Below are 11,044 nucleotides of genomic sequence, written 5' to 3' on the forward strand. Positions count from 1 at the left end.
CAAGTGATCCTCCCACCTCTGCCTCCCAAGCAGCTAAGACTACAGTCACTTACTACCACACCCAGCTAATTTTTAAATATTTTTGTAAGATGGCAGGACGGGGTGGGGGGAGGGAGTGTCTCCCTGTGTTGCCAAGACTGGTCTCAAACTCCTGGTTTCAAGTGATCTTCCCACCTTTGCCTCCCAGAGGATTAAAGGCATGAGCCACTGCGCCTAGCCAGTTTTTATTATTTTCAAGAAAAACAGGAATCTTGAAGATTTTAAGAGGCTTAAATTCCACAATAACATGAACTCCCAAAACTATTCCCTTTTTGTAAGTAACCTGTATAAAGAAAAATACCATAACCAAATTAAACTCAACTGCAATATTGCATTTTTTCATTTATTTCCTGTTTCTTGGCTGGCCTTATGCTAACAAGCAATTTTAGAGCTAGGGATTCTTTGCCTCAAAACACAGAATGTGACCTGGAACTCTTAGTTAACTGCTGGTATTTAAGTGCTATGTAACCATGTTAAAACACTCACATTTCAAGAAAAAGGGATTAAAAAAAAAAAAAAAAAAAAAAAACACCTTTTTTTTCCTTTTATTTATTTATTAAAGATGGGGTTTCTCCATGATGGCCAGGCTGGTCTTGAACTCCTGACCTCAGGTGATCCACCCACCTCGGCCTCCCAAAGTGCTAGGATTACAGGTGTGAGCCACTGTAAAAAAGTCTAGCCCGGCTAGACTTTTTTTTTTTTTTAAAGAAGATAAGACCTTTGTTAAAATTATCTGCTGGCATGATCATTAAGATCAGCTCTTTGGCGCAATGTCACTGCTATTGATTGACGATGTGCTCCAAAATTCATGTGTTCAAATATAATGGCCAATATAGTATTAAGATGTGGGGCCTTCAGGAAATAACTAAGTCATGATGAGGACATAGCCTTCATGGACTGGATTAGGGTCATTATAAAAGGGCTTGGAGCCTGGGTAACATAAGGAGATCTCATAACTATAAAACATTTTGTTGTTGTTGTTAAATTAGCCAGGTATGGTGGTGCATGCCTCTGATCCTAGCTAGGGAGGCTAAGGCAGAAAGATCACTTGAGCCTGGGAGGTCACGACCTTCATGCTGAGCTGTGATCACACCACTGCACTCCACTCTGGGTGACAGAGCCAGACCCTGTCTCAAAGAGAAAATTAAAAAATAAAAAATAAATAAAAAGGCTTGGTGATATGGTTTGGCTACACTTGAATTGCATCTCCCAGAATTTCCATGCATTCTGGGAGGGACTCAGGGGGAAGTAATTGAATCATGGGGGCCGGTCTTCCCTGTGCTATCTCATGATAGTTAACAAGTCTCATGAGATCCAATATGGGTTTATTGGGGGTTTCCGCTTTTGCTTCTTCCTCATTTTCTCCTGCTGCTGCCATGTAAGAAGTGCCTTTTACCTCCCGCCATGATTCTGAGGCCTCCCCAGCTATGTGGAACTATAAATTCAATCAACCTCTTTTTTTTTTTTTTGAGACAGAGTCTTGCTCTGTTGGCCAGGCTGGAGTGCAATGGCATGATCTCTGCTCACTGCAACCTCTGCCTCCCAGGTTCAAGTGATTCTCATTCCTCAGCCTCCCGAGTAGCTGGGATTACAGGCACCTGCCACCACACCCAGCTAATTTTTGTATTTTTAGTAGAGACGTGGTTTCACCATCTTTGCCAGGCTGCCCTTGAACTCCTGACCTCATGATCTACCCACCTCCAACTCCCAAAGTGCTGGGATTACAAGCGTGAACAACCACACCCAGCCCTAAACCTCTGTTTCTTTTCAGTCTCAGGAATGTCTTTATCAGCAGCGTGAAAATGGACTAACACTTGGGATCACTCTTCCACTCTTTCTTGTGAGGACACCAAACCTCCTGACACCTTCATCTTGGACTTCCCAGCCTCCAGAAATGTAAGAAAATAAATTTCTGTTCTTCATAAATTACCCAGTCTCAGGTATTTCCTTACAGCAGCGCAAATGAACTATGACGGTCACTATGAAAAAAACAGTTACAGTTTTGATGATCATGAGAACTAATTTTTTTAAATGTAAAGAAAAGCTTGGAAAGAAATCCACTAAAATATTAACTGTGATTATCTTTGGATGGTAAATCATGAGTGATTCCCCTCTTGTTTCTGAGAAAAAATACTTGAATAACAGAACACTTTTTTTAAAATATTGCTAAATTCATAATTAAGTCAACCTATTACCTCACATTTATTATGCAATCTCTGCATACAATATATTGCATGACTGTGCATCACAAGCCACAAATAAACCAAAAGAATGAATGAGCACTTGTGTCTGGTTGCTACCTTAGAGATGGTAACAAGAAACAGTCATTCCCAGGGCTCAAGTATGATACAGCTTCAATATCATGACACAGGTTCTCTCATCAAATTATCTGCCAGATACTTTCAGTTCTCCTTTCTTCTGGCCATATGATGGCAGTGTCCTTCCTGCTCCCCTCGTGATTAAATAGGGCCATGTGACTGATTCAGGCAAATGAATTGTGAACAGAAATGACATGCCATTTCTGGATTGAATTCTTTACTCACCAATGTGATATCCTCCTGAGCCTACTTTCCCTCTTTCCCTCTGGCGTAACAATAGACAAGATTTAATACTGTGACTGCTCCATCAGCCCGAGTCCCTGAGGGATTTCAATGAACAAAACACATCTAGAAGAAAAAAAAACCTTGTTGTTTTGTGCCCTGGTTTTTTGAGAGTGATTTAATACGGAAGCATAATTCAGTTTCTCCTCAAGGATAAGCTGGAACTCTGTGTTATGCCCCTGAGATTTGTGGCTGGCTATTCTGATCGATACACTGAGATGGTGCTTCAGTGAGACTATTTGCAACAGCCTTGTTTCCTAGTATGCTTTTCCTTTGCAAGTGACTTACTCTGTATTCATGGTCACAGATCTTATTCTTATCTATACACCCATCCATTTTATCCCCTCGCCCCCACAATTAGATTATTTGGAGGCAAAGTTCATTTATTATATATTTTCTTTTTTTTTTTTTTTTAAGATGGGATTTCACCATGATGGCAAGGCTGGTCTTGAACTCCTGACCTCAGGTGATCCACCCACCTCAGCCTCCCAAAGTGCTAGGATTACAGGCATGAGCCACCGCGCCTGGCTCATATATTTTCATCTCTAAACTTTTCTACACTGACATTTAGGATAAGCAGAAAACCTACAAAGTGGAAATAATGCAATCCCCCCACTCGTAGCCAATCCCATAATCCAGCTTCCATATGGACAACCTAGTTTTATCTATTCCATTACCCACCCATATTATTTTGAAGCAAATGCCATATGTTATATTATTTCATCCATAAATATTTCAATATATATTTGCAAAAGAAAATAACTCTGGTGGGGGGCAGTGGCTTAAATATATACTTAAATGTATATACATATATAATTAAATATATATATATATATATTTAATTCTTTTAACAACTATTTAGTTCTCCTGAAATAAAGTTTATGCAGGAGGCTTGAACTTAATTAGTTATAATTCTAATGTTAGATTTCTATTTTCTTACTTTCCCATCAAGTCATAAATAGGTTCAATGAGAAAACTTTTCAAAACTATTAATTAATTTTATATATATCTAAGTCACAACCAAATTCCTCTACAAAAACTTTAAAGATATAGACCTATTGCTTTTGGAGGGTGATAACTGGGTCTGTGGATGCTATCCCAGGAGTGGGAACTGTTTCATTCCCTCCTCTTTTCCACTTCCCACTACAAGTAATAAAGTTCATTTCTACCGTTAACTTTTTAAAAAATATATAGGCATAAAAAGGAAATTCTCAGGAGCTTAAACATGTTAAGATGAAATTCACAATATCAGGCAATATGCTGAAAGAAGAGCCAACCGTTGGCCATCTAATTCCACTGCTGGTTGGCATGTAAACTGGAGCCAGAAAGAGAACTGAAATTCAAGTGAGAGAAGTGAAATTAAACATTCTACTTGTTAGTCACTTGAATCATGGTATTTTGTGAGAAAAGCTGAAAACATGGTTCTTTCTGAGTTACGTAAGTTTAACATTTTGTATAACTAGGAGAAAAAAATTAACTGGTGTTATCTTCTCCTTTCCATAACTATACTGAAGAAAAGACATGTTTCCAAACATTGAAAAAAAGACTTTTAGCTTTCTTCAGGTGAGAAGAGAAGGAAGTCACCACAGAGTGGCAGAGACCAAGTTCTCCGGCATGCAGTGAGGACTCTCTCACTAACTTGGCTGTGGCTGCCACAGTTTGAATACAGTGAGATCTCTGATAGGTGTGTCTCTGAGACTGTCTGGAGCCTCAGTGCCGGAGAGCAATGACAGCAAACATGAAGAACAAAGGACCAGTGCAACTTTCTGATTTTGACATTCCAGAAACCCAACATTGTTGTAGGACCCCACCAACGGGGCAAAGGGAGTCTCAAAAATGATTGGTTGAATTTTCCCTTCAACCTCAGAACAGATTACATTTGATTTAGGAAATATGGAGTATGATATTTCTTGTTCCCTGGCATTGTAGAATAAAACTCATCCTCACTATATGTAGTTTTATAATAGTGATCAGTAAAAAGCATATATATTAAATAGAATTCTGTCATCTATCATAAGAGCTCATAATTAAGTATCTCATCAGTTTTTTGTCTCAGATTTTAATTATTTATTTATTTATTAGAGTCAGGATATGGCTCTGTCACCCAGACTGGAGGACAGTTGTGTGATCTCAGCTCACTGCAACCGCTGCCTCCCAGGCTCAAGCCATCCTCCCACCCCCACCTCCCAAGGAGCTGGGACAACAGATGTACACTACCACACCTGGCTAATTTTTGTATTTTTTGTAGACACAGGGTTTCATCATGTTTCCCAGGCTGGTCTGGAACTCCTGAGCTCAAGCAATTCTCCCACCTTGGCCTCCCAAACTGCTTGGGTTATAAGCATGAGCCACTGCAACCAGTCTGTCTGATTCTTTTTTTTTTTTTTTTTGTATAAACTATTTATTAACAGACAAGGCCTACAGACTTCTTTCTTCTTGGATACACCCATGGTGCGACCACTGCAGCCGGTGGTCTTAGTGAGCCTGTCTGATTTTTAAAAATCAACTGACACGTTTTCCTTCTTGAAACCCTCTCTTCTATTGGATTCCATGACACCACATTCTTCGTGAGGCTCTTTGTAAATTTTCTGTGTGAGGTTTTCCTCAATCAGAACACAAATGACAGGTCTCCTCAGGGCTCAGTTCTAAGGCCTCCCACTCTCCACCACTATACCTAGTGACTTCATCTAGTGCAGGCTGCAATTATCACCATGTGCTGAATATTCCCATGTCCCTTTGTTGAGCAACAGACTTTTATATTCAACTGCTTGCTGATGATTTTTACTTATATTTCTCATGAAAACTTACTATTTTAGCAAAGTGTTACATAATAAAATCTCAATAAATATTAGTTGACAAATATACTTACACAGTCCCATTAAAAAGACAGGCATATAGAATTCCCTTTCATTTTTGAACTTAGCATTTTTGTGTATGTTATATAACCTAATAGTGTTGTGTTCTGTGGGAGAAACAAAAGAACTGAAATTTGCTATATTAAAATTTTAAGTTATTATCTTTCTCACCCAGCCAGGTTTTCTCCAGTGTTCACTGTATTTGTGAACTGTACTTTGCTCAAGGAGGAATTTGGGAGTCATCCACTTTGCCTCCTTTTCCCAAACCACTACCCACCCACCACAGACACACACACACACACACACACAAACACACACTTATTTTTATTCAAAGGCCTATGAAATTTCTCCTAAACATGGCTCCAATCAATCCTCAAACCCTCCGCTCCCAACCCTCTTGATTTATTGGGTGCTATATGATCTGATTTCTTTTTCTTTTTAATAATTTTATTTTTTATTTTTTTATTGCATTTTAGGTTTTGGGGTACATGTGAAGAACATGCAAGATTGTTACATAGGTACATATGTGACAGTGTGATTTGCTGCCTTCCTCCCCTTCACCTATATCTGGCATTTCTCCCCATGCTATCTCTCCCCAAATCCCCACCCCGCCACTGTCCCTTCCCTATTTCCCCCCAACACACTCCAGTGTGTAGTGCTCCCCTCCCTGTGTCCATGTGTTCTCATTGTTCAACACCAGCCTATGAGTGAGAACATGCTATGTTTGATTTTCTGTTCTTGTGTCAGTTTGCTGAGAAAGATGGTTTCCAGGTTCATCCATGTCCCTGCAAAGGACACAAACTCATCGTTTTTGATGGCTGCATAATATTCCATGGTGTATATGTGCCACATCTTAGCTGTCATCCCCTCTCTGACCCTAACTCCTCACTCTAGCCAGGGTGGCGTCCATGTTCTGCAAACAGGTCAGTCTTTCTCTAGCCTCATAGCCTTTGCTCCTCCCTCTGCTTGGAATGTTCTTCCCCATCTTCCCCCACTTTCTCTAGGCTGTTAATTAAAAAGTCCTTTGTTAGTGAGACTTTCCTGATTATCTTATCTAAAAATTTAACACTTGGCACTTAACATCTCCCTTTCCAACTGTCACAATCCAGCATCCTATATATTTTACCTGCTTATCTTGTTCGATATCACCATAATAGAAAATAAGCTCCATAAGAGCAGGATTCTTAGAATGAGAGTCTCGCTTTGCTGCCCAGACTGGGGTAGAGTGGGGCAGTCATGGCTCACTATAACCTCAAACTCCTGGGCTCAAGTGATCCTTCTGCCTCCTGAGTAGCTAGAACTACAGGCATGTGCTATCATGCCCAGGTATAGTAGAGTGTGTGTGTGTGTGTGTGTGTGTGTGTGTGTGTGTGTATTTATTTTTGAGCCAGAGTCTCACTCTGTTGCTGGCCCAATCTCTCACTGCAAGCTCCACCTCCAAGATTGAAATGATTTTTGAATCGTTCTGCTCACCTCCTGAGTAGCTAGGACGACAAGTGTGCACCATCACGCCCAGCTATTTTTTGTATTTTTAGTAGGTAGAGGGTTTTGGCCATATTAGTCAGGCTGCTCTTGAACTCCTGACCTCAAACAATCTGCCTGCCTTGGCCTTCCAAATTGCTGGGATTACACACATGAGCCACCACACCCAGCTGTTACAGCGGGATATTTTTTTAAGGTATCTATTTTGTTTACTACTGGCTCTCTAGCACCTAGAATAGTGCCTGGCACATAGTAAACACTCACAAATATTTGTTAAGTGAATGAATAAATTTCTTGTTCTGCATCTCCACTGACTATAGCTTAGGCAATCATTATATCTTATCTGGTTTGCAACACTTCATAGGTGGACATAAGATCACTTAAGGAGGAGGAACTAAGAATATAATCATGAAACAAACAATAATTAGTTGGCACAACAGCGTGTACCTGTTGTCTCAGCTACTCTGGAGACTGAGGCCAGAGGATCACTTGATCTCAGGAGTTCAAGTCCAGCCTGGGCAACCTAGTGAGACCCTATCTCTAAATAGAAAAAGAAAAAAAAATAGTAATTAATGGGCAGTATTGAACTCTGAATAGAGAGCAGTTAATAAGTACTTTTCCCAAACCACTACCCACCCACCACAGACACACACTAATATTATTGCTACTATTGTTACTGTGTCAGACCATGTTATATGTTACATTCATTAGCCACACCACCCTGTCAGGTAGATAATTCTATTATCATCACTTAATAGATTAGGAAACTGAGGACACACAGAGTCAAAAAACTTGCCTATAGTCATGCGGTTAATAAGTGCCTGATCCAGGACGCTAAGCCTGGCAGTCTTACTCTATAGCCCAGGCTCTTAACCACACTGTAAAGGTTTGTAAAACATCTGTGAATTTGACACCCAGAAAGTGACTAGTAACCTAAGGAAGAGTTTTAAAGAAAGGACTAGAATGTTGTGGGTTGAAACATTACTAATAGGTAAGGAATGGATGAAGGAAATATTGGGACAACCACAATTCTCATAAACCAGGGAGTAAATCATACTTTTTTTTTTTTTTTGAGACACAGTCTTGCTCTGTCACCCAGGCTGGAGTGCAGTGGTGCAATCCTGGCTCACTGCAGCCTTGACCTTCTAGGATCAAGTGGTTTTTCTGCCTCAGCTTCTTGTGTAGCTGAGACTACAGGCATGTGCCACCATATGGGCTAATTTATATGTTTTTTTGTAGAGACAGGATCTTGCTATGTTGCCCAGGCTGGTCTAAATCATACTTTCATTATTGATAGATCAAGGAAAACAGGTTTAAGTGTATTTGAACTTGGCAGTGCGATTAGTGGAAGATTTGAGAATAAGTAACCATTTTGTCAGGGCTAGAGGGAGAGGTAAGGGTGGACGTTTGTGCTGGGAGTATGTAAGTAAGAAAATGTCTTATCTAACGCATCATCAAGTGAAAAGACAATGTCTAAATTTGATGTATCAATATACAAGGTATAAATATATTATTTATAAATATGAAAGTTACTAACAAGAACTGACACTGCAAAAGAGTTGGGTAGAATAGCTTCCAGCTGGAAAAAATGGGGCAGAGGACTGTTCATTTCTATTATAAATTTTATTGTACTCCATTGCCTTATTTACAAAATGAGTATAATAACAGTACTTACGGCTGGGCGCGGTGGCTCAAGCCTGTAATCCCAGCACTTTGGGAGGCCGAGGCGGGTGGATCATGAGGTCAAGAGATTGAGACCATCCTGGTCAACATGGTGAAACCCCGTCTCTACTAAAAATACAAAAAATTAGCTGGGCATGGTGGCGCGTGCCTGTAATCCCAGCTACTTGGGAGGCTGAGGTAGGAGAATTGCCTGCACCCAGGAGGCGGAGGTTGCGGTGAGCCGAGATTGCGCCATTGCACTCCAGCCTGGGTAACAAGAGCGAAACTCCGTCTCAAAAAAAAAAAAAAACAGTACTTGCTTACATGGTTCTGAGGATTAAATAAGATAATTTCTATAAAAGGCTAAAAACAATGCTTGGAACAAAGTAAAAACTCAATAGCTATTAACTATTATTATTACTGTCATTATTGCCACTACTTTTTAAATGACTTAACATACATATACATTATCTTTGTTAAACATTTTTTTAAAATTTAAAAAACATGAAGAATTGACATCGCTGAGCAAAGATTACTGTTTACAGAATCTAGCTAGACTGGATTTTTAAAATTATTATTACAAACAGGTGTTCTGTGTTTTCTCATAGACTGGATTTTTTAGGTTAGTTTCCTAAATTCAGTTAGTTTCTTTAAGATTAGAACAACAAGTTTATAATATAAGGGGTTAGTGGATAAAACCTAGTGAAGTGCAAGAGGCTTAAGGTTTAGAAAATAAAATATATAATTGATAAAATAAGGTCATGGAGGAGGCAAAAGAAGTTGAATTTTAAAGTCAATGGAGTGTATTCATTTCTTTTAAAAAAGTACCCCACTATACTGTGAAGTATTTGAGATCAGTGTCTCACTAATCTTGTCAGTCACCTAGGATATATCATAGTACCTAAGACAGAGTTGGCATACAACAAATATTTATGAATGAATGAATGAACAAGAGTGAAAAATAGTGAATCTAGATGTCCTCTTTTGTCTTGAGTGGAGTTAGCTTAATTGTGGTATTCATAATAAAAAACAATAAAGAGTAATAGATTTGATGTGGGAAGAGGATGATGAGTCCATATTTGGAGATGTAGAGTTTTGAATTGCCTGTAGAGATATCCAACAGAGATTTAGAAGTTTGAGCTGAGGTCAGGAGATAGATTTGGGATCCACGAGCATATAGGTAGGAGTCAAAATTCAGGATTTAATTGTGTAGGATTCTTAGCTACAAACAACAGAAACCACACTGGATATTTTTAAAGGAGAAAATAAATTTACCAAAAAGATACTGAATATCATCAATAATTTTCAAGAGGGCTGTAGAACTAGAATCAGGTCACAGATAGAAATAGGATCCAAAATCCTGCCATAGAACTGGCATGGTGTCACTGCCACTAGATATTGGACATTGATTGCAGCCCTGTTGCCAATGGTGTTCCAAGAATTTACCTTTCTACAACCACTGTCTTTTGGGAGTCCTTATTGCTGTTACATATTGAGTGTCTATGGTTGGTAGTCCCAGTTATTCACTTTTATCCTGCCCTAGCTATAAGGAAACTGAGAAAGATAATTCCTAGCATATTTTTATCTTTCAGGGAGAAGTCAAACGTTACCTCCTACCAAAGTTTATAAGATAGAGAAATTATCTGAGTATGGGAAAAGGATCCAGATACTAGCCATGATAACAAAGGTTTACTATAGAGGATGTAGAATGAAAGGAGAAGAGAATCAAAGATGTAACCCTAGGGGAAGATCAACATTTACATGGTGGAGAGAAAGAGAACCCAGCAAAAATCACAGCAGGACAAAAGGTGTAGGTTGAGAATTAGGAGAACAAGAAAATCTCTCATGAAAGTCAAGGAAGAAGAGATTTACAAAGGTCAACATTGTCAAAAGGAGCAAAGAGGTCAAATAAAATAGAGCTGTTGGTAATTTTCTCAAGATAAATTGCAGTGAATAGACCGGGGGCAAAAGGGGAAAATTCAAAGACTGAGGAGAGAGTGCAGGTAAGCAAGTAAAGTCAGATAGGAACCAGTCTTTAAAAATTTTGGTTATGCAGGAAGAGGAAAGCCAGGATTTAAAAGAAAGTGAGTAAAGTAAATAAGTTATGTGAAACAGGAAGGCCTTTTGGCAGTGAAGGCCAATTTAGTAAAATGGATTGAGTTTGAGATGTTGGCAAAGTTGTGGATCGGCAGACAAAAACTTGTTTGAAGCATAGGTGAGAGAGGTCAAAAAAAGGATCTTTAGCTCAGAACTGAAGGCTATTTGCATGGTGGTCATCACTGAAACTTAGACAGTGAAAACGCTACCTGAGAGAGTAGAAAAGGAAGAGGAAAGGCCTGAAGCAGAAGAGTGCCTAGTTAGGATGTGGCTGCAGAATGGAAGAGCAGAGAGAAAAATGGTAGGTGA

This window comes from Callithrix jacchus, chromosome 2 (genome assembly GCF_049354715.1).
Source record: "Callithrix jacchus isolate 240 chromosome 2, calJac240_pri, whole genome shotgun sequence".
NCBI classification, from domain to species: Eukaryota; Metazoa; Chordata; class Mammalia; order Primates; family Cebidae; genus Callithrix; species Callithrix jacchus.